Source organism: Hoplias malabaricus, unplaced genomic scaffold (genome assembly GCF_029633855.1).
Source record: "Hoplias malabaricus isolate fHopMal1 unplaced genomic scaffold, fHopMal1.hap1 scaffold_52, whole genome shotgun sequence".
NCBI lineage: Eukaryota > Metazoa > Chordata > Actinopteri > Characiformes > Erythrinidae > Hoplias > Hoplias malabaricus.
Genome location: NW_027100972.1, coordinates 245,272 through 263,326, shown reverse-complemented (window position 1 = coordinate 263,326; position 18,055 = coordinate 245,272). Strand labels below are relative to the sequence as shown.

General features: G+C 46.4%; 35 non-coding genes across 35 annotated transcripts; all 35 read right to left on the bottom strand.

The window, feature by feature from the left end:
* Positions 1–1,355: 1,355 nt before the first annotated feature.
* trnas-gcu (transfer RNA serine (anticodon GCU)) lies at positions 1,356–1,426 on the bottom strand. The gene has a single exon. It is a non-coding gene; the product is annotated as a tRNA-Ser (tRNA).
* A 360-nt stretch (positions 1,427–1,786) lies between these two features.
* Positions 1,787–1,857, bottom strand: trnag-gcc (transfer RNA glycine (anticodon GCC)). Its single transcript has one exon. It is a non-coding gene; the product is annotated as a tRNA-Gly (tRNA).
* A 786-nt stretch (positions 1,858–2,643) lies between these two features.
* trnag-gcc (transfer RNA glycine (anticodon GCC)) lies at positions 2,644–2,714 on the bottom strand. The gene has a single exon. It is a non-coding gene; the product is annotated as a tRNA-Gly (tRNA).
* Positions 2,715–3,300: 586 nt separating this feature from the next.
* trnag-gcc (transfer RNA glycine (anticodon GCC)) lies at positions 3,301–3,371 on the bottom strand. The gene has a single exon. It is a non-coding gene; the product is annotated as a tRNA-Gly (tRNA).
* Positions 3,372–3,957: 586 nt separating this feature from the next.
* Positions 3,958–4,028, bottom strand: trnag-gcc (transfer RNA glycine (anticodon GCC)). The gene has a single exon. It is a non-coding gene; the product is annotated as a tRNA-Gly (tRNA).
* A 1,230-nt stretch (positions 4,029–5,258) lies between these two features.
* trnag-gcc (transfer RNA glycine (anticodon GCC)) lies at positions 5,259–5,329 on the bottom strand. The gene has a single exon. It is a non-coding gene; the product is annotated as a tRNA-Gly (tRNA).
* A 1,004-nt stretch (positions 5,330–6,333) lies between these two features.
* trnag-gcc (transfer RNA glycine (anticodon GCC)) lies at positions 6,334–6,404 on the bottom strand. Its single transcript has one exon. It is a non-coding gene; the product is annotated as a tRNA-Gly (tRNA).
* Positions 6,405–6,552: 148 nt separating this feature from the next.
* Positions 6,553–6,623, bottom strand: trnag-gcc (transfer RNA glycine (anticodon GCC)). The gene has a single exon. It is a non-coding gene; the product is annotated as a tRNA-Gly (tRNA).
* A 367-nt stretch (positions 6,624–6,990) lies between these two features.
* Positions 6,991–7,061, bottom strand: trnag-gcc (transfer RNA glycine (anticodon GCC)). Its single transcript has one exon. It is a non-coding gene; the product is annotated as a tRNA-Gly (tRNA).
* A 367-nt stretch (positions 7,062–7,428) lies between these two features.
* On the bottom strand, positions 7,429–7,499 carry trnag-gcc (transfer RNA glycine (anticodon GCC)). The gene has a single exon. It is a non-coding gene; the product is annotated as a tRNA-Gly (tRNA).
* A 367-nt stretch (positions 7,500–7,866) lies between these two features.
* On the bottom strand, positions 7,867–7,937 carry trnas-gcu (transfer RNA serine (anticodon GCU)). The gene has a single exon. It is a non-coding gene; the product is annotated as a tRNA-Ser (tRNA).
* Positions 7,938–8,735: 798 nt separating this feature from the next.
* Positions 8,736–8,806, bottom strand: trnas-gcu (transfer RNA serine (anticodon GCU)). The gene has a single exon. It is a non-coding gene; the product is annotated as a tRNA-Ser (tRNA).
* A 798-nt stretch (positions 8,807–9,604) lies between these two features.
* Positions 9,605–9,675, bottom strand: trnag-gcc (transfer RNA glycine (anticodon GCC)). Its single transcript has one exon. It is a non-coding gene; the product is annotated as a tRNA-Gly (tRNA).
* A 586-nt stretch (positions 9,676–10,261) lies between these two features.
* Positions 10,262–10,332, bottom strand: trnag-gcc (transfer RNA glycine (anticodon GCC)). Its single transcript has one exon. It is a non-coding gene; the product is annotated as a tRNA-Gly (tRNA).
* Positions 10,333–10,480: 148 nt separating this feature from the next.
* Positions 10,481–10,551, bottom strand: trnag-gcc (transfer RNA glycine (anticodon GCC)). The gene has a single exon. It is a non-coding gene; the product is annotated as a tRNA-Gly (tRNA).
* A 148-nt stretch (positions 10,552–10,699) lies between these two features.
* On the bottom strand, positions 10,700–10,770 carry trnag-gcc (transfer RNA glycine (anticodon GCC)). Its single transcript has one exon. It is a non-coding gene; the product is annotated as a tRNA-Gly (tRNA).
* A 367-nt stretch (positions 10,771–11,137) lies between these two features.
* trnag-gcc (transfer RNA glycine (anticodon GCC)) lies at positions 11,138–11,208 on the bottom strand. The gene has a single exon. It is a non-coding gene; the product is annotated as a tRNA-Gly (tRNA).
* Positions 11,209–11,356: 148 nt separating this feature from the next.
* Positions 11,357–11,427, bottom strand: trnag-gcc (transfer RNA glycine (anticodon GCC)). The gene has a single exon. It is a non-coding gene; the product is annotated as a tRNA-Gly (tRNA).
* Positions 11,428–11,575: 148 nt separating this feature from the next.
* trnag-gcc (transfer RNA glycine (anticodon GCC)) lies at positions 11,576–11,646 on the bottom strand. Its single transcript has one exon. It is a non-coding gene; the product is annotated as a tRNA-Gly (tRNA).
* Positions 11,647–11,794: 148 nt separating this feature from the next.
* Positions 11,795–11,865, bottom strand: trnag-gcc (transfer RNA glycine (anticodon GCC)). Its single transcript has one exon. It is a non-coding gene; the product is annotated as a tRNA-Gly (tRNA).
* A 148-nt stretch (positions 11,866–12,013) lies between these two features.
* Positions 12,014–12,084, bottom strand: trnag-gcc (transfer RNA glycine (anticodon GCC)). Its single transcript has one exon. It is a non-coding gene; the product is annotated as a tRNA-Gly (tRNA).
* Positions 12,085–12,985: 901 nt separating this feature from the next.
* On the bottom strand, positions 12,986–13,056 carry trnag-gcc (transfer RNA glycine (anticodon GCC)). Its single transcript has one exon. It is a non-coding gene; the product is annotated as a tRNA-Gly (tRNA).
* Positions 13,057–13,526: 470 nt separating this feature from the next.
* trnag-gcc (transfer RNA glycine (anticodon GCC)) lies at positions 13,527–13,597 on the bottom strand. Its single transcript has one exon. It is a non-coding gene; the product is annotated as a tRNA-Gly (tRNA).
* Positions 13,598–13,745: 148 nt separating this feature from the next.
* On the bottom strand, positions 13,746–13,816 carry trnag-gcc (transfer RNA glycine (anticodon GCC)). The gene has a single exon. It is a non-coding gene; the product is annotated as a tRNA-Gly (tRNA).
* A 682-nt stretch (positions 13,817–14,498) lies between these two features.
* Positions 14,499–14,569, bottom strand: trnag-gcc (transfer RNA glycine (anticodon GCC)). The gene has a single exon. It is a non-coding gene; the product is annotated as a tRNA-Gly (tRNA).
* A 360-nt stretch (positions 14,570–14,929) lies between these two features.
* trnag-gcc (transfer RNA glycine (anticodon GCC)) lies at positions 14,930–15,000 on the bottom strand. Its single transcript has one exon. It is a non-coding gene; the product is annotated as a tRNA-Gly (tRNA).
* Positions 15,001–15,148: 148 nt separating this feature from the next.
* Positions 15,149–15,219, bottom strand: trnag-gcc (transfer RNA glycine (anticodon GCC)). The gene has a single exon. It is a non-coding gene; the product is annotated as a tRNA-Gly (tRNA).
* A 360-nt stretch (positions 15,220–15,579) lies between these two features.
* On the bottom strand, positions 15,580–15,650 carry trnag-gcc (transfer RNA glycine (anticodon GCC)). Its single transcript has one exon. It is a non-coding gene; the product is annotated as a tRNA-Gly (tRNA).
* Positions 15,651–16,017: 367 nt separating this feature from the next.
* On the bottom strand, positions 16,018–16,088 carry trnag-gcc (transfer RNA glycine (anticodon GCC)). The gene has a single exon. It is a non-coding gene; the product is annotated as a tRNA-Gly (tRNA).
* A 148-nt stretch (positions 16,089–16,236) lies between these two features.
* Positions 16,237–16,307, bottom strand: trnag-gcc (transfer RNA glycine (anticodon GCC)). The gene has a single exon. It is a non-coding gene; the product is annotated as a tRNA-Gly (tRNA).
* A 367-nt stretch (positions 16,308–16,674) lies between these two features.
* Positions 16,675–16,745, bottom strand: trnag-gcc (transfer RNA glycine (anticodon GCC)). Its single transcript has one exon. It is a non-coding gene; the product is annotated as a tRNA-Gly (tRNA).
* A 148-nt stretch (positions 16,746–16,893) lies between these two features.
* Positions 16,894–16,964, bottom strand: trnag-gcc (transfer RNA glycine (anticodon GCC)). Its single transcript has one exon. It is a non-coding gene; the product is annotated as a tRNA-Gly (tRNA).
* A 141-nt stretch (positions 16,965–17,105) lies between these two features.
* trnag-gcc (transfer RNA glycine (anticodon GCC)) lies at positions 17,106–17,176 on the bottom strand. The gene has a single exon. It is a non-coding gene; the product is annotated as a tRNA-Gly (tRNA).
* A 367-nt stretch (positions 17,177–17,543) lies between these two features.
* Positions 17,544–17,614, bottom strand: trnag-gcc (transfer RNA glycine (anticodon GCC)). The gene has a single exon. It is a non-coding gene; the product is annotated as a tRNA-Gly (tRNA).
* A 148-nt stretch (positions 17,615–17,762) lies between these two features.
* Positions 17,763–17,833, bottom strand: trnag-gcc (transfer RNA glycine (anticodon GCC)). The gene has a single exon. It is a non-coding gene; the product is annotated as a tRNA-Gly (tRNA).
* Between the last annotated feature and the right edge of the window lie 222 nt (positions 17,834–18,055).

The following is an 18,055-nucleotide window of genomic DNA, read 5'->3' as shown; positions in this document are numbered from 1 at the left end:
CTTTTACTTGCTCGACGACGATCCTGCAGGCAATTGTCAAGCCTCAGAGCGAGTTCATAAATTTCCTCCAATGAGGCAGGAGGTTCACGGACTGCCATAAGGTCCTTAAGCTTAAGGCTTTGTTGGTATACTGCCATGAGAGCCTGTGAATCCCACCCACTCTCTGTGGCGAGAGTTCCAAAGGTGATATTAAACAGTTACCCTGACGTACACTAAGGAGAGCAGTGGCAGCCTCACTGGACCGTACAGGACTGTCAAAAGTACATCTCATAGCTTTAGAAAAATTCTGAAATTCTGGCACAGTCAGGTGAATTAGCCTCCCAAAGGGCTGTAGCCCAGGATAACGCACGGTCAGAGAGCAGGGAGATCATGTAGGCCACCCTGGCAGCTTCTGAAGGAAACTGGTTGGGAGCTTGCTGAAAGGCCAGAGAGCAATGGAGCAAAAAACCCAGACATCCTCCCAGCTCACTGGCATATCTATTAGGGGATGGGAGTGTAACCTCAAAGGTGGAAGCAGGAAGAGGCTGCACTGGTGTAGCAGAAGATGCAGTATCAACCTGAGGTAGGGAAGTGAGTTGTTGCTCTGCGACAGTCAGTACCTGCATGCGTTTTTCCAGCTCCCCTAAAGCTTCTCCATGTTTGCCCAGGCATGCCCCTTGAGCTGAAATAGCAGCTCTATCTGCTGGGTTCATTATGACAAATAGTTGTTGATTGATTGTGAGGAACCAAAATGCAAACAACTTCAATACGTATTGGGGCTGTTACTACCAGGGAACCAAAAGAGGAGGATAACAGATGTAAAAGGAGAGAAGAATGAAAATGTTTTTTTTTTTTAAAAGTAAAGGAGTAAGTATTTTGAATGTATGGCAGAGGAAGACAGATTGATCAAAACTCGTTCATGTAGCTAACGTAGTTTGTGACTCTTCACTTGGCACCTGGCTTAAAACTGCTGTTTTGCATTGGCTGGGAATCGAACCCGGGCCTCCTGCGTGGCAGGCGAGAATTCTACCACTGAACCACCAATGCTTGACCGAAAGCTGGAGTGAGCAAATAATTTGCATGTATGAGAGAAGAACACTGATTGATCAATACTCGTTCATGTAGCTAACGTAATTTGTGACTCTTCAATTTACACCTGGCTTAAAACTGCTGTTTTGCATTGGCCGGGAATCGAACCCGGGCCTCCTGCGTGGCAGGCGAGAATTCTACCACTGAACCACCAATGCATGACCGAAAGCTGGAGTGAGCAAATAATTTGCATGTATGAGAGAAGAACACTGATTGATCAATACTCGTTCATGTAGCTAACGTAATTTGTGACTCTTCAATTTACACCTGGCTTAAAACTGCTGTTTTGCATTGGCCGGGAATCGAACCCGGGCCTCCCGCGTAGCAGGCGAGAATTCTACCACTGAACCACCAATGCTTGACCAAAAGCTGGAGTGAGCCTAAGCCACAATGACGAGCAAATATTTTGCGTGTATGACAGTAGAACACTGATTGATCCATACTCGTTCATGTAGCTAACGTAATTTGTGACTCTTCAATTTACACCTGGCTTAAAACTGCTGTTTTGCATTGGCCGGGAATTGAACCCAGGCCTCCCGCGTGGCAGGCGAGAATTCTACCACTGAACCACCAATGCTTGACCAAAGTGAGCCTAGGCCAAAATGACGAGTAAATATTTTGCATGTATGACAGTAGAACACTGATTGATCCATACTCGTTCATGTAGCTAACGTAATTTGTGACTCTTCAATTTACACCTGGCTTAAAACTGCTGTTTTGCATTGGCCGGGAATCGAACCCGGGCCTCCCGCGTGGCAGGCGAGAATTCTACCACTGAACCACCAATGCTTGACCGAAAGCTGGAGTGAGCCTAAGCCACAATGACGAGCAAATATTTTGCGTGTATGACAGTAGAACACTGATTGATCAATACTCGTTCATGTAGCTAACGTAATTTGTGACTCTTCAATTTACACCTGGCTTAAAACTGCTGTTTTGCATTGGCCGGGAATCGAACCCAGGCCTCCCGCGTGGCAGGCGAGAATTCTACCGCTGAACCACCAATGCTTGACCGAAAGCTGGAGTGAGCCTAAGCCACAATGACGAGCAAATATTTTGCGTGTATGACAGTAGAACACTGATTGATCAATAGTCGTTCATGTAGCTAACGTAATTTGTGACTCTTCAATTTACACCTGGCTTAAAACTGCTGTTTTCCATTGGCCGGGAATCGAACCCGGGCCTCCCGCGTGGCAGGCGAGAATTCTACCACTGAACCACCAATGCTTGACCGAAAGCTGGAGTGAGCCTAAGCCACAATGACGAGCAAATATTTTGCGTGTATGACAGTAGAACACTGATTGATCAATACTCGTTCATGTAGCTAACGTAATTTGTGACTCTTCAATTTACACCTGGCTTAAAACTGCTGTTTTGCATTGGCCGGGAATCGAACCCGGGCCTCCTGCGTGGCAGGCGAGAATTCTACCACTGAACCACCAATGCATGACCGAAAGCTGGAGTGAGCAAATAATTTGCATGTATGAGAGAAGAACACTGATTGATCAATACTCGTTCATGTAGCTAACGTAATTTGTGACTCTTCAATTTACACCTGGCTTAAAACTGCTGTTTTGCATTGGCCGGGAATCGAACCCGGGCCTCCCGCGTGGCAGGCGAGAATTCTACCACTGAACCACCAATGCTTGACCGAAAGCTGGAGTGAGCCTAAGCCACAATGACGAGCAAATATTTTGCGTGTATGACAGTAGAACACTGATTGATCAATACTCGTTCATGTAGCTAACGTAATTTGTGACTCTTCAATTTACACCTGGCTTAAAACTGCTGTTTTCCATTGGCCGGGAATCGAACCCGGGCCTCCCGCGTGGCAGGCGAGAATTCTACCACTGAACCACCAATGCTTGACCGAAAGCTGGAGTGAGCCTAAGCCACAATGACGAGCAAATATTTTGCGTGTATGACAGTAGAACACTGATTGATCAATACTCGTTCATGTAGCTAACGTAATTTGTGACTCTTCAATTTACACCTGGCTTAAAACTGCTGTTTTGCATTGGCCGGGTATCGAACACGGGCCTCCCGCGTGGCAGGCGAGAATTCTACCACTGAACCACCAATGCTTGACCGAAAGCTGGAGTGAGCCTAAGCCACAATGACGAGCAAATATTTTGCGTGTATGACAGTAGAACACTGATTGATCAATACTCGTTCATGTAGCTAACGTAATTTGTGACTCTTCAATTTACACCTGGCTTAAAACTGCTGTTTTGCATTGGCCGGGAATCGAACCCGGGCCTCCCGCGTGGCAGGCGAGAATTCTACCACTGAACCACCAATGCTTGACCGAAAGCTGGAGTGAGCCTAAGCCACAATGACGAGCAAATATTTTGCGTGTATGACAGTAGAACACTGATTGATCAATACTCGTTCATGTAGCTAACGTAATTTGTGACTCTTCAATTTACACCTGGCTTAAAACTGCTGTTTTCCATTGGCCGGGAATCGAACCCGGGCCTCCCGCGTGGCAGGCGAGAATTCTACCACTGAACCACCAATGCTTGACCGAAAGCTGGAGTGAGCCTAAGCCACAATGACGAGCAAATATTTTGCGTGTATGACAGTAGAACACTGATTGATCAATACTCGTTCATGTAGCTAACGTAATTTGTGACTCTTCAATTTACACCTGGCTTAAAACTGCTGTTTTGCATTGGCCGGGTATCGAACACGGGCCTCCCGCGTGGCAGGCGAGAATTCTACCACTGAACCACCAATGCTTGACCGAAAGCTGGAGTGAGCCTAAGCCACAATGACGAGCAAATATTTTGCGTGTATGACAGTAGAACACTGATTGATCAATACTCGTTCATGTAGCTAACGTAATTTGTGACTCTTCAATTTACACCTGGCTTAAAACTGCTGTTTTGCATTGGCCGGGAATCGAACCCGGGCCTCCCGCGTGGCAGGCGAGAATTCTACCACTGAACCACCAATGCTTGACCAAAGTGAGCCTAGGCCAAAATGACGAGTAAATATGTTGCATGTATGACAGTAGAACACTGATTGATCCATACTCGTTCATGTAGCTAACGTAATTTGTGACTCTTCAATTTACACCTGGCTTAAAACTGCTGTTTTGCATTGGCCGGGAATCGAACCCCGGGCCTCCCGCGTGGCAGGCGAGAATTCTACCACTGAACCACCAATGCTTGACCAAAGTGAGCCTAGGCCAAAATGACGAGTAAATATTTTGCATGTATGACAGTAGAACACTGATTGATCCATACTCGTTCATGTAGCTAACGTAATTTAAGACTCTTCAATTTACACCTGGCTTAAAACTGCTGTTTTGCATTGGCCGGGAATCGAACCCGGGCCTCCCGCGTGGCAGGCGAGAATACTACCACTGAACCACCAATGCTTGACCGAAAGCTGGAGTGAGCCTAAGCCACAATGACGAGCAAATATTTTGCGTGTATGACAGTAGAACACTGATTGATCAATACTCGTTCATGTAGCTAACGTAATTTGTGACTCTTCAATTTACACCTGGCTTAAAACTGCTGTTTTCCTTTGGCCGGGAATCGAACCCGGGCCTCCCGCGTGGCAGGCGAGAATTCTACCACTGAACCACCAATGCTTGACCGAAAGCTGGAGTGAGCCTAAGCCACAATGACGAGCAAATATTTTGCGTGTATGACAGTAGAACACTGATTGATCAATACTCGTTCATGTAGCTAACGTAATTTGTGACTCTTCAATTTACACCTGGCTTAAAACTGCTGTTTTGGATTGGCCGGGAATCGAACCCAGGCCTCCCGCGTGGCAGGCGAGAATTCTACCACTGAACCACCAATGCTTGACCGAAAGCTGGAGTGAGCCTAAGCCACAATGACGAGCAAATATTTTGCGTGTATGACAGTAGAACACTGATTGATCAATACTCGTTCATGTAGCTAACGTAATTTGTGACTCTTCAATTTACACCTGGCTTAAAACTGCTGTTTTGCATTGGCCGGGTATCGAACACGGGCCTCCCGCGTGGCAGGCGAGAATTCTACCACTGAACCACCAATGCTTGACCGAAAGCTGGAGTGAGCCTAAGCCACAATGACGAGCAAATATTTTGCGTGTATGACAGTAGAACACTGATTGATCAATACTCGTTCATGTAGCTAACGTAATTTGTGACTCTTCAATTTACACCTGGCTTAAAACTGCTGTTTTGCATTGGCCGGGAATCGAACCCGGGCCTCCCGCGTGGCAGGCGAGAATTCTACCACTGAACCACCAATGCTTGACCAAAGTGAGCCTAGGCCAAAATGACGAGTAAATATGTTGCATGTATGACAGTAGAACACTGATTGATCCATACTCGTTCATGTAGCTAACGTAATTTGTGACTCTTCAATTTACACCTGGCTTAAAACTGCTGTTTTGCATTGGCCGGGAATCGAACCCCGGGCCTCCCGCGTGGCAGGCGAGAATTCTACCACTGAACCACCAATGCTTGACCAAAGTGAGCCTAGGCCAAAATGACGAGTAAATATTTTGCATGTATGACAGTAGAACACTGATTGATCCATACTCGTTCATGTAGCTAACGTAATTTAAGACTCTTCAATTTACACCTGGCTTAAAACTGCTGTTTTGCATTGGCCGGGAATCGAACCCGGGCCTCCCGCGTGGCAGGCGAGAATACTACCACTGAACCACCAATGCTTGACCGAAAGCTGGAGTGAGCCTAAGCCACAATGACGAGCAAATATTTTGCGTGTATGACAGTAGAACACTGATTGATCAATACTCGTTCATGTAGCTAACGTAATTTGTGACTCTTCAATTTACACCTGGCTTAAAACTGCTGTTTTCCATTGGCCGGGAATCGAACCCGGGCCTCCCGCGTGGCAGGCGAGAATTCTACCACTGAACCACCAATGCTTGACCGAAAGCTGGAGTGAGCCTAAGCCACAATGACGAGCAAATATTTTGCGTGTATGACAGTAGAACACTGATTGATCAATACTCGTTCATGTAGCTAACGTAATTTGTGACTCTTCAATTTACACCTGGCTTAAAACTGCTGTTTTGGATTGGCCGGGAATCGAACCCAGGCCTCCCGCGTGGCAGGCGAGAATTCTACCACTGAACCACCAATGCTTGACCAAAGTGAGCCTAGGCCAAAATGACGAGTAAATATTTTGCATGTATGACAGTAGAACACTGATTGATCCATACTCGTTCATGTAGCTAACGTAATTTGTGACTCTTCAATTTACACCTGGCTTAAAACTGCTGTTTTGCATTGGCCGGGAATCGAACCCGGGCCTCCCGCGTGGCAGGCGAGAATTCTACCACTGAACCACCAATGCTTGACCGAAAGCTGGAGTGAGCCTAAGCCACAATGACGAGCAAATATTTTGCGTGTATGACAGTAGAACACTGATTGATCAATACTCGTTCATGTAGCTAACGTAATTTGTGACTCTTCAATTTACACCTGGCTTAAAACTGCTGTTTTGCATTGGCCGGGAATCGAACCCGGGCCTCCCGCGTGGCAGGCGAGAATTCTACCACTGAACCACCAATGCTTGACCGAAAGCTGGAGTGAGCCTAAGCCACAATGACGAGCAAATATTTTGCGTGTATGACAGTAGAACACTGATTGATCAATACTCGTTCATGTAGCTAACGTAATTTGTGACTCTTCAATTTACACCTGGCTTAAAACTGCTGTTTTGCATTGGCCGGGTATCGAACCCGGGCCTCCCGCGTGGCAGGCGAGAATTCTACCACTGAACCACCAATGCTTGACCGAAAGCTGGAGTGAGCCTAAGCCACAATGACGAGCAAATATTTTGCGTGTATGACAGTAGAACACTGATTGATCAATACTCGTTCATGTAGCTAACGTAATTTGTGACTCTTCAATTTACACCTGGCTTAAAACTGCTGTTTTGCATTGGCCGGGAATCGAACCCGGGCCTCCCGCGTGGCAGGCGAGAATTCTACCACTGAACCACCAATGCTTGACCGAAAGCTGGAGTGAGCCTAAGCCACAATGACGAGCAAATATTTTGCGTGTATGACAGTAGAACACTGATTGATCAATACTCGTTCATGTAGCTAACGTAATTTGTGACTCTTCAATTTACACCTGGCTTAAAACTGCTGTTTTGCATTGGCCGGGTATCGAACCCGGGCCTCCCGCGTGGCAGGCGAGAATTCTACCACTGAACCACCAATGCTTGACCGAAAGCTGGAGTGAGCCTAAGCCACAATGACGAGCAAATATTTTGCGTGTATGACAGTAGAACACTGATTGATCAATACTCGTTCATGTAGCTAACGTAATTTGTGACTCTTCAATTTACACCTGGCTTAAAACTGCTGTTTTGCATTGGCCGGGAATCGAACCCGGGCCTCCCGCGTGGCAGGCGAGAATTCTACCACTGAACCACCAATGCTTGACTGAAAGCTGGAGTGAGCCTAAGCCACAATGACGAGCAAATATTTTGCGTGTATGACAGTAGAACATTGATTGATCAATACTCGTTCATGTAGCTAACGTAATTTGTGACTCTTCAATTTACACCTGGCTTAAAACTGCTGTTTTGCATTGGCCGGGAATCGAACCCGGGCTTCCCGCGTGGCAGGCGAGAATTCTACCACTGAACCACCAATGCTTGACCGAAAGCTGGAGTGAGCCTAAGCCACAATGACGAGCAAATATTTTGCGTGTATGACAGTAGAACACTGATTGATCAATACTCGTTCATGTAGCTAACGTAATTTGTGACTCTTCAATTTACACCTGGCTTAAAACTGCTGTTTTGCATTGGCCGGGAATCGAACCCGGGCCTCCCGCGTAGCAGGCGAGAATTCTACCACTGAACCACCAATGCTTGACCGAAAGCTGGAGTGAGCCTAAGCCACAATGACGAGCAAATATTTTGCGTGTATGACAGTAGAACACTGATTGATCAATACTCGTTCATGTAGCTAACGTATTTTGTGACTCTTCAATTTACACCTGGCTTAAAACTGCTGTTTTCCATTGGCCGGGAATCGAACCCGGGCCTCCCGCGTGGCAGGCGAGAATTCTACCACTGAACCACCAATGCTTGACCGAAAGCTGGAGTGAGCCTAAGCCACAATGACGAGCAAATATTTTGCGTGTATGACAGTAGAACACTGATTGATCAATACTCGTTCATGTAGCTAACGTAATTTGTGACTCTTCAATTTACACCTGGCTTAAAACTGCTGTTTTGCATTGGCCGGGTATCGAACACGGGCCTCCCGCGTGGCAGGCGAGAATTCTACCACTGAACCACCAATGCTTGACCGAAAGCTGGAGTGAGCCTAAGCCACAATGACGAGCAAATATTTTGCGTGTATGACAGTAGAACACTGATTGATCAATACTCGTTCATGTAGCTAACGTAATTTGTGACTCTTCAATTTACACCTGGCTTTAAACTGCTGTTTTGGATTGGCCGGGAATCGAACCCAGGCCTCCCGCGTGGCAGGCGAGAATTCTAACACTGAACCACCAATGCTTGACCAAAGTGAGCCTAGGCCAAAATGACGAGTAAATATTTTGCATGTATGACAGTAGAACACTGATTGATCCATACTCGTTCATGTAGCTAACGTAATTTGTGACTCTTCAATTTACACCTGGCTTAAAACTGCTGTTTTGCATTGGCCGGGAATCGAACCCGGGCCTCCCGCGTAGCAGGCGAGAATTCTACCACTGAACCACCAATGCTTGACCGAAAGCTGGAGTGAGCCTAAGCCACAATGACGAGCAAATATTTTGCGTGTATGACAGTAGAACACTGATTGATCAATACTCGTTCATGTAGCTAACGTATTTTGTGACTCTTCAATTTACACCTGGCTTAAAACTGCTGTTTTCCATTGGCCGGGAATCGAACCCGGGCCTCCCGCGTGGCAGGCGAGAATTCTACCACTGAACCACCAATGCTTGACCGAAAGCTGGAGTGAGCCTAAGCCACAATGACGAGCAAATATTTTGCGTGTATGACAGTAGAACACTGATTGATCAATACTCGTTCATGTAGCTAACGTAATTTGTGACTCTTCAATTTACACCTGGCTTAAAACTGCTGTTTTGCATTGGCCGGGTATCGAACACGGGCCTCCCGCGTGGCAGGCGAGAATTCTACCACTGAACCACCAATGCTTGACCGAAAGCTGGAGTGAGCCTAAGCCACAATGACGAGCAAATATTTTGCGTGTATGACAGTAGAACACTGATTGATCAATACTCGTTCATGTAGCTAACGTAATTTGTGACTCTTCAATTTACACCTGGCTTTAAACTGCTGTTTTGGATTGGCCGGGAATCGAACCCAGGCCTCCCGCGTGGCAGGCGAGAATTCTAACACTGAACCACCAATGCTTGACCAAAGTGAGCCTAGGCCAAAATGACGAGTAAATATTTTGCATGTATGACAGTAGAACACTGATTGATCCATACTCGTTCATGTAGCTAACGTAATTTGTGACTCTTCAATTTACACCTGGCTTAAAACTGCTGTTTTGCATTGGCCGGGAATCGAACCCGGGCCTCCCGCGTGGCAGGCGAGAATTCTACCACTGAACCACCAATGCTTGACCGAAAGCTGGAGTGAGCCTAAGCCACAATGACGAGCAAATATTTTGCGTGTATGACAGTAGAACACTGATTGATCAATACTCGTTCATGTAGCTAACGTAATTTGTGACTCTTCAATTTACACCTGGCTTAAAACTGCTGTTTTCCATTGGCCGGGAATCGAACCCGGGCCTCCCGCGTGGCAGGCGAGAATTCTACCACTGAACCACCAATGCTTGACCGAAAGCTGGAGTGAGCCTAAGCCACAATGACGAGCAAATATTTTGCGTGTATGACAGTAGAACACTGATTGATCAATACTCGTTCATGTAGCTAACGTAATTTGTGACTCTTCAATTTACACCTGGCTTAAAACTGCTGTTTTGCATTGGCCGGGTATCGAACCCGGGCCTCCCGCGTGGCAGGCGAGAATTCTACCACTGAACCACCAATGCTTGACCGAAAGCTGGAGTGAGCCTAAGCCACAATGACGAGCAAATATTTTGCGTGTATGACAGTAGAACACTGATTGATCAATACTCGTTCATGTAGCTAACGTAATTTGTGACTCTTCAATTTACACCTGGCTTAAAACTGCTGTTTTGCATTGGCCGGGAATCGAACCCGGGCCTCCCGCGTGGCAGGCGAGAATTCTACCACTGAACCACCAATGCTTGACCGAAAGCTGGAGTGAGCCTAAGCCACAATGACGAGCAAATATTTTGCGTGTATGACAGTAGAACATTGATTGATCAATACTCGTTCATGTAGCTAACGTAATTTGTGACTCTTCAATTTACACCTGGCTTAAAACTGCTGTTTTGCATTGGCCGGGAATCGAACCCGGGCCTCCCGCGTGGCAGGCGAGAATTCTACCACTGAACCACCAATGCTTGACCGAAAGCTGGAGTGAGCCTAAGCCACAATGACGAGCAAATATTTTGCGTGTATGACAGTAGAACACTGATTGATCAATACTCGTTCATGTAGCTAACGTAATTTGTGACTCTTCAATTTACACCTGGCTTAAAACTGCTGTTTTGCATTGGCCGGGAATCGAACCCGGGCCTCCCGCGTGGCAGGCGAGAATTCTACCACTGAACCACCAATGCTTGACCGAAAGCTGGAGTGAGCCTAAGCCACAATGACGAGCAAATATTTTGCGTGTATGACAGTAGAACACTGATTGATCAATACTCGTTCATGTAGCTAACGTAATTTGTGACTCTTCAATTTACACCTGGCTTAAAACTGCTGTTTTGCATTGGCCGGGTATCGAACCCGGGCCTCCCGCGTGGCAGGCGAGAATTCTACCACTGAACCACCAATGCTTGACCGAAAGCTGGAGTGAGCCTAAGCCACAATGACGAGCAAATATTTTGCGTGTATGACAGTAGAACACTGATTGATCAATACTCGTTCATGTAGCTAACGTAATTTGTGACTCTTCAATTTACACCTGGCTTAAAACTGCTGTTTTGCATTGGCCGGGAATCGAACCCGGGCCTCCCGCGTGGCAGGCGAGAATTCTACCACTGAACCACCAATGCTTGACCGAAAGCTGGAGTGAGCCTAAGCCACAATGACGAGCAAATATTTTGCGTGTATGACAGTAGAACATTGATTGATCAATACTCGTTCATGTAGCTAACGTAATTTGTGACTCTTCAATTTACACCTGGCTTAAAACTGCTGTTTTGCATTGGCCGGGAATCGAACCCGGGCCTCCCGCGTGGCAGGCGAGAATTCTACCACTGAACCACCAATGCTTGACCGAAAGCTGGAGTGAGCCTAAGCCACAATGACGAGCAAATATTTTGCGTGTATGACAGTAGAACACTGATTGATCAATACTCGTTCATGTAGCTAACGTAATTTGTGACTCTTCAATTTACACCTGGCTTAAAACTGCTGTTTTGCATTGGCCGGGAATCGAACCCGGGCCTCCCGCGTGGCAGGCGAGAATTCTACCACTGAACCACCAATGCTTGACCGAAAGCTGGAGTGAGCCTAAGCCACAATGACGAGCAAATATTTTGCGTGTATGACAGTAGAACACTGATTGATCAATACTCGTTCATGTAGCTAACGTAATTTGTGACTCTTCAATTTACACCTGGCTTAAAACTGCTGTTTTGCATTGGCCGGGAATCGAACCCGGGCCTCCCGCGTGGCAGGCGAGAATTCTACCACTGAACCACCAATGCTTGACCGAAAGCTGGAGTGAGCCTAAGCCACAATGACGAGCAAATATTTTGCGTGTATGACAGTAGAACACTGATTGATCAATACTCGTTCATGTAGCTAACGTAATTTGTGACTCTTCAATTTACACCTGGCTTAAAACTGCTGTTTTGCATTGGCCGGGAGTCGAACCCGGGCCTCCCGCGTGGCAGGCGAGAATTCTACCACTGAACCACCAATGCTTGACCAAAGTGAGCCTAGGCCAAAATGACGAGTAAATATTTTGCATGTATGACAGTAGATCAGTAGAACACTGATTGAATTCTACCACTGAACCACCAATGCTCGACCGAAAGCTGGAGTGAGCCTAAGCCACAATGACGAGCAAATATTTTGCGTGTATGACAGTAGAACACTGATTGATCAATACTCGTTCATGTAGCTAACGTAATTTGTGACTCTTCAATTTACACCTGGCTTAAAACTGCTGTTTTGCATTGGCCGGGAATCGAACCCGGGCCTCCCGCGTGGCAGGCGAGAATTCTACCACTGAACCACAAATGCTTGACCTAAAAATGGAGTGAGCCTAAGCCACAATGACGAGCAAATAATTTGCATGTATGAGAGAAGAACACTGATTGATCAATACTCGTTCATGTAGCTAACGTAATTTGTGACTCTTCAATTTACACCTGGCTTAAAACTGCTGTTTTGCATTGGCCGGGAATAGAACCCGGGCCTCCCGCGTGGCAGGCGAGAATTCTACCACTGAACCACCAATGCTTGACCAAAGTGAGCCTAGGCCAAAATGACGAGTAAATATGTTGCATGTATGACAGTAGAACACTGATTGATCCATACTCGTTCATGTAGCTAACGTAATTTGTGACTCTTCAATTTACACCTGGCTTAAAACTGCTGTTTTGCATTGGCCGGGAATCGAACCCGGGCCTCCCGCGTGGCAGGCGAGAATACTACCACTGAACCACCAATGCTTGACCGAAAGCTGGAGTGAGCCTAAGCCACAATGACGAGCAAATATTTTGCGTGTATGACAGTAGAACACTGATTGATCAATACTCGTTCATGTAGCTAACGTAATTTGTGACTCTTCAATTTACACCTGGCTTAAAACTGCTGTTTTGCATTGGCCGGGAGTCGAACCCGGGCCTCCCGCGTGGCAGGCGAGAATTCTACCACTGAACCACCAATGCTTGACCAAAGTGAGCCTAGGCCAAAATGACGAGTAAATATTTTGCATGTATGACAGTAGATCAGTAGAACACTGATTGAATTCTACCACTGAACCACCAATGCTCGACCGAAAGCTGGAGTGAGCCTAAGCCACAATGACGAGCAAATATTTTGCGTGTATGACAGTAGAACACTGATTGATCAATACTCGTTCATGTAGCTAACGTAATTTGTGACTCTTCAATTTACACCTGGCTTAAAACTGCTGTTTTGCATTGGCCGGGAATCGAACCCGGGCCTCCCGCGTGGCAGGCGAGAATTCTACCACTGAACCACAAATGCTTGACCTAAAAATGGAGTGAGCCTAAGCCACAATGACGAGCAAATAATTTGCGTGTATGACAGTAGAACATTGATTGATCAATACTCGTTCATGTAGCTAACGTAATTTGTGACTCTTCAATTTACACCTGGCTTAAAACTGCTGTTTTGCATTGGCCGGGAATCGAACCCGGGCCTCCCGCGTGGCAGGCGAGAATTCTACCACTGAACCACCAATGCTTGACCGAAAGCTGGAGTGAGCCTAAGCCACAATGACGAGCAAATATTTTGCGTGTATGACAGTAGAACACTGATTGATCAATACTCGTTCATGTAGCTAACGTAATTTGTGACTCTTCAATTTACACCTGGCTTAAAACTGCTGTTTTGCATTGGCCGGGAGTCGAACCCGGGCCTCCCGCGTGGCAGGCGAGAATTCTACCACTGAACCACCAATGCTTGACCAAAGTGAGCCTAGGCCAAAATGACGAGTAAATATTTTGCATGTATGACAGTAGATCAGTAGAACACTGATTGAATTCTACCACTGAACCACCAATGCTCGACCGAAAGCTGGAGTGAGCCTAAGCCACAATGACGAGCAAATATTTTGCGTGTATGACAGTAGAACACTGATTGATCAATACTCGTTCATGTAGCTAACGTAATTTGTGACTCTTCAATTTACACCTGGCTTAAAACTGCTGTTTTGCATTGGCCGGGAATCGAACCCGGGCCTCCCGCGTGGCAGGCGAGAATTCTACCACTGAACCACAAATGCTTGACCTAAAAATGGAGTGAGCCTAAGCCACAATGACGAGCAAATAATTTGCATGTATGAGAGAAGAACACTGATTGATCAATACTCGTTCATGTAGCTAACGTAATTTGTGACTCTTCAATTTACACCTGGCTTAAAACTGCTGTTTTGCATTGGCCGGGAATAGAACCCGGGCCTCCCGCGTGGCAGGCGAGAATTCTACCACTGAACCACCAATGCTTGACCAAAGTGAGCCTAGGCCAAAATGACGAGTAAATATGTTGCATGTATGACAGTAGAACACTGATTGATCCATACTCGTTCATGCAGCTAACGTAATTTGTGACTCTTCAATTTACACCTGGCTTAAAATTGCTGTTTTGCATTGGCCGGGAATCGAACCCGGGCCTCCCGCGTGGCAGGCGAGAATTCTACCACTGAACCACCAATGCTTGACCAAAAGCTGGAGTGAGCCTAAGCCACAATGACGAGCAAATATTTTGCGTGTATGACAGTAGAACACTGATTGATCAATACTCGTTCATGTAGCTAACGTAATTTGTGACTCTTCAATTTACACCTGGCTTAAAACTGCTGTTTTGCATTGGCCGGGAATCGAACCCGGGCCTCCAGCGTGGCAGGCGAGAATTCTACCACTGAACCACCAATGCTTGACCAAAGTGAGCCTAGGCCAAAATGACGAGTAAATATTTTGCATGTATGACAGTAGAACACTGATTGATCAATACTCGTTCATGTAGCTAACGTAATTTGTGACTCTTCAATTTACACCTGGCTTAAAACTGCTGTTTTGCATTGGCCGGGAATCGAACCCGGGCCTCCCGCGTGGCAGGCGAGAATTCTACCACTGAACCACCAATGCTTGACCGAAAGCTGGAGTGAGCCTAAGCCACAATGACGAGCAAATATTTTGCGTGTATGACAGTAGAACACTGATTGATCAATACTCGTTCATGTAGCTAACGTAATTTGTGACTCTTCAATTTACACCTGGCTTAAAACTGCTGTTTTGCATTGGCCGGGAATCGAACCCGGGCCTCCCGCGTGGCAGGCGAGAATTCTACCACTGAACCACCAATGCTTGACCGAAAGCTGGAGTGAGCCTAAGCCACAATGACGAGCAAATATTTTGCGTGTATGACAGTAGAACACTGATTGATCAATACTCGTTCATGTAGCTAACGTAATTTGTGACTCTTCAATTTACACCTGGCTTAAAACTGCTGTTTTGCATTGGCCGGGAATCGAACCCGGGCCTCCCGCGTGGCAGGCTAGAATTCTACCACTGAACCACCAATGCTTGACCAAAGTGAGCCTAGGCCAAAATAACGAGTAAATATTTTGCATGTATGACAGTAGAACACTGATTGATCCATACTCGTTCATGTAGCTAACGTAATTTGTGACTCTTAAATTTACACCTGGCTTAAAACTGCTGTTTTGCATTGGCCGGGAATCGAACCCGGGCCTCCCGCGTGGCAGGCGAGAATTCTACCACTGAACCACCAATGCTTGACCGAAAGCTGGAGTGAGCCTAAGCCACAATGACGAGCAAATATTTTGCGTGTATGACAGTAGAACACTGATTGATCAATACTCGTTCATGTAGCTAACGTAATTTGTGACTCTTCAATTTACACCTGGCTTAAAACTGCTGTTTTGCATTGGCCGGGAATCGAACCCGGGCCTCCCGCGTGGCAGGCTAGAATTCTACCACTGAACCACCAATGCTTGACCGAAAGCTGGAGTGAGCCTAAGCCACAATGACGAGTAAATATTTTGCATGTATGACAGTAGAACACTGATTGATCCATACTCGTTCATGCAGCTAACGTAATTTGTGACTCTTCAATTTACACCTGGCTTAAAATTGCTGTTTTGCATTGGCCGGGAATCGAACCCGGGCCTCCCGCGTGGCAGGCGAGAATTCTACCACTGAACCACCAATGCTTGACCAAAAGCTGGAGTGAGCCTAAGCCACAATGACGAGCAAATATTTTGCGTGTATGACAGTAGAACACTGATTGATCAATACTCGTTCATGTAGCTAACGTAATTTGTGACTCTTAAATTTACACCTGGCTTAAAACTGCTGTTTTGCATTGGCCGGGAATCGAACCCGGGCCTCCCGCGTGGCAGGCGAGAATTCTACCACTGAACCACCAATGCTTGACCGAAAGCTGGAGTGAGCCTAAGCCACAATGACGAGCAAATATTTTGCGTGTATGACAGTAGAACACTGATTGATCAATACTCGTTCATGTAGCTAACGTAATTTGTGACTCTTCAATTTACACCTGGCTTAAAACTGCTGTTTTGCATTGGCCGGGAATCGAACCCGGGCCTCCCGCGTGGCAGGCTAGAATTCTACCACTGAACCACCAATGCTTGACCGAAAGCTGGAGTGAGCCTAAGCCACAATGACGAGTAAATATTTTGCATGTATGACAGTAGAACACTGATTGATCCATACTCGTTCATGCAGCTAACGTAATTTGTGACTCTTCAATTTACACCTGGCTTAAAATTGCTGTTTTGCATTGGCCGGGAATCGAACCCGGGCCTCCCGCGTGGCAGGCGAGAATTCTACCACTGAACCACCAATGCTTGACCAAAAGCTGGAGTGAGCCTAAGCCACAATGACGAGCAAATATTTTGCGTGTATGACAGTAGAACACTGATTGATCAATACTCGTTCATGTAGCTAACGTAATTTGTGACTCTTCAATTTACACCTGGCTTAAAACTGCTGTTTTGCATTGGCCGGGAATCGAACCCGGGCCTCCCGCGTGGCAGGCGAGAATTCTACCACTGAACCACCAATGCTTGACCAAAGTGAGCCTAGGCCAAAATGACGAGTAAATATTTTGCATGTATGACAGTAGAACACTGATTGATCCATACTCGTTCATGTAGCTAACGTAATTTGTGACTCTTCAATTTACACCTGGCTTAAAACTGCTGTTTTGCATTGGCCGGGAATTGAACCCGGGCCTCCCGCGTGGCAGGCGAGAATTCTACCACTGAACCACCAATGCTTGACCGAAAGCTGGAGTGAGCCTAAGCCACAATGACGAGCAAATATTTTGCGTGTATGACAGTAGAACACTGATTGATCAATACTCGTTCATGTAGCTAACGTAATTTGTGACTCTTCAATTTACACCTGGCTTAAAACTGCTGTTTTGCATTGGCCGGGAATCGAACCCGGGCCTCCCGCGTGGCAGGCTAGAATTCTACCACTGAACCACCAATGCTTGACCGAAAGCTGGAGTGAGCCTAAGCCACAATGACGAGCAAATATTTTGCGTGTATGACAGTAGAACACTGATTGATCAATACTCGTTCATGTAGCTAACGTAATTTGTGACTCTTCAATTTACACCTGGCTTAAAACTGCTGTTTTGCATTGGCCGGGAATCGAACCCGGGCCTCCCGCGTGGCAGGCGAGAGTTCTACCACTGAACCACCAATGCTTGACCGAAAGCTGGAGTGAGCCTAAGCCACAATGACGAGCAAATATTTTGCGTGTATGACAGTAGAACACTGATTGATCAATACTCGTTCATGTAGCTAACGTAATTTGTGACTCTTCAATTTACACCTGGCTTAAAACTGCTGTTTTGCATTGGCCGGGAATCGAACCCGGGCCTCCCGCGTGGCAGGCGAGAATTCTACCACTGAACCACCAATGCTTGACCGAAAGCTGGAGTGAGCCTAAGCCACAATGACGAGCAAATATTTTGCGTGTATGACAGTAGAACACTGATTGATCAATACTCGTTCATGTAGCTAACGTAATTTGTGACTCTTCAATTTACACCTGGCTTAAAACTGCTGTTTTGCATTGGCCGGGAATCGAACCCGGGCCTCCCGCGTGGCAGGCTAGAATTCTACCACTGAACCACCAATGCTTG